Here is a 2,349-nt window from a genome sequence, read left to right on the forward strand (position 1 = left end):
CTTCTCTCCTCTCGGCGCAGACCTCTCGCTGCTCCAGGAGGACCTGCCGGAGGACGCAGACGGATGTGAGTGCCCGACCTCGCCGTCGCGGCGGGCGGGCGGGCGGGCAGCTGGCTGCTCAGAAAGGCAGGGCCCACAAAGTGCCTGGAATTCCCCTGGAGTCACTCATTAACACCCCCTCCCACCAGCTGCCAGTCACCCCAACAGACAGCAGCAGAGAGCACCCTGACTCCAGGATTCCTCCGGCAGGTAACCCCCACCATCACCTGAGCAGGTTCCCGACTGAGCAGTGAAAAATGTTTGGGGTGAAGCACCCAAGTCATAGAAGACAAGCCCCCTCCCACTCCCTCTGCTCTTGGGGCCCAGCCAACATTGCTCACGGTGTCCTGTGCCAGGTGAGGTCCTGCCCTGGCTGAAGAGGTGTCCACAGCCATAGCCGCATCCACCCCTGGACAGAGTGTGCCCATCACCACCCCCCTGACTTTAGGAGGACCAGGCTTCCTTGGCAGTATTTCAGGAAGGGCCACGACCCCCTGTGCCACTGGACCTGCAGGGCTGAGTGCCCACCCAGTGCCCTGCTCGGCATCCAGGGGCCTGGGCCAGCCCCTGTGTGCTGAGAGCAGAGGGCAGGACCCACCAGGGCCACTAGGTGCTGGGGCAATTCACTGCCACTTGGAGAGACAGTGCCAGCGCTGGTAGCTGGTGGGGTCCTGGAGGAGAGGGGATCTGACCCCCCCCACTAGCCACCTTGTCTGAGTGACCACACCTCAGTTCCTCATCAATGGAAAGACAGGAAACGTCCATCTGAGTAGAAGTCGGGCCACAGCTGCCCGGAATCCACTGCCATGGCCGCTCTGGGCCAGCAAGCAGGTGCAGGGGAAGAGTGACCGGAGGCCCCCAGAGGCCCCCAGAGCAGGCGAGCTCGGGGCTGGGCTACACCACTCACCTTTGCTCACGTCCACACTTCTTGCTTCCAAGTACCTAGCCAGCTCAGCCAGGAGCTGCCAACTGCACCTAGAAAGAGAGGGAGAGTGACACCAGCGACAGTAAACTGAGGCTCATCTTCAATTTACTACGCGAGGGCAGGGCCTCCGTGCCAGGCATCCTCCTGCGGACCCAGGCTTTTAGCAGTCGTTTCTGCGTCCCTATAGCATAAGACTGCACTCAGGCAGAAAAAGAGAAATCCATTTCCTGTGTCAGTTCCTCCATGGCAGACCGGAGAACACCTCAAAGAAATGCAGGCCACCCACCACCAGCCAGGCCTCCACGCAGAAGAGGTCAGTGGACATTAGACCGAACAGTGTTTTTTATTTTTTCTCAAGTGATAACAAAACTTATATCCACAATGGGCCGTTACTATACAATGAACCCCCTACCACTGTCCAGTTGCTCTGTTTTGGGGTGCTTTACGTTCAAAGGCTCCTCGGATGCCATTCTGAATTTTTATATGTTCTGGCGATGGGATATAACGAATTGGAAATCAGTATGTGGGGTGAGGCATGAGAAACACCCAGTTCAGGCCTGGCCCCTACCCACGACCCCCTGCATGTCCTGAGGACTGGCTGTTCGTAGCATCCATGTAACTCCCAATGATCAGTGTCTTTGCTGCTAAAATAGATATTTAATCTCTAAATCCAACCTCTGTTCAACCTCATTCAGACACCAGGAAGAGTAATGTTTCAAAAGGTGTGGAAAGAGAATAGTCTCATTCTAAGCTTCCCCATCATTAGGCTCAAAGGAATCATTCCAGATCCTTTGGTTGGCAATAAAAACAGAGAGAAAAAAGAAAAAGGGGGAAATTGATACCATCAGATTTGAAACAGAAAACTTGTAACCTTCACTCACAAGAGGAAGGATTGTTTGGGTGGCGTTTTGTTCATCGGCTGCATGGACCCAGACAGCCCTCCAGGGGGTTTGTAGGGGGCAAGAGCAGGTGCCTGGCTAGCACCCAGAGCCAGCGGATCAGGGTCCCCTGCACCCCAGGACCCGTCTCCCCTTGCTGGAGACACATGTTTGCTGCGCGAGGCCCCTGCTATCCGCCCACAGATCCACCCCGGCCCAGCCTCCAAAGCAGTCCGGGACCCTTGGAGGCAGGGAAGGACTTGGCGATTGTGGCCCCAGAAACCACCACCCTCGGGACCTAGATGACCTGCAAGTGCTCCAAGCCTCACCAAAAAGAGGCCCATAGTTCAGGAAGTGTGAGGACAGAGTGCGGGCCTTCTTGGGAAATGACCCTGTACACTGGAAAGGAAGGTGAATTCTGCCGTTAGAGTGGAGTCTCTGTCGAGGCACCAATGGGTCAAGCTTTCAATTCTGGACTCACCCAACTTCCTTCCTTTTTTTTTTTTT

The 2,349-nt window shown here is 55.8% G+C and overlaps 1 long non-coding RNA gene across 1 annotated transcript in view; it reads right to left on the minus strand.

Annotated features, from left to right (window-relative positions):
* LOC105854420 overlaps nucleotides 1-2,349 on the minus strand; it is a 151,074-nt gene that overhangs the window by 19,467 nt on the left and 129,258 nt on the right. Inside the window, exon 3 of the long non-coding RNA XR_001146107.1 lies at nucleotides 947-1,014. This is a non-coding gene — a long non-coding RNA (uncharacterized LOC105854420). The remainder of the gene's footprint in view (nucleotides 1-946; nucleotides 1,015-2,349) is intronic.

Source organism: Condylura cristata, unplaced genomic scaffold (assembly GCF_000260355.1).
Source record: "Condylura cristata isolate star-nosed mole 26May11 unplaced genomic scaffold, ConCri1.0 scaffold00038, whole genome shotgun sequence".
Taxonomy (NCBI): Eukaryota; Metazoa; Chordata; class Mammalia; order Eulipotyphla; family Talpidae; genus Condylura; species Condylura cristata.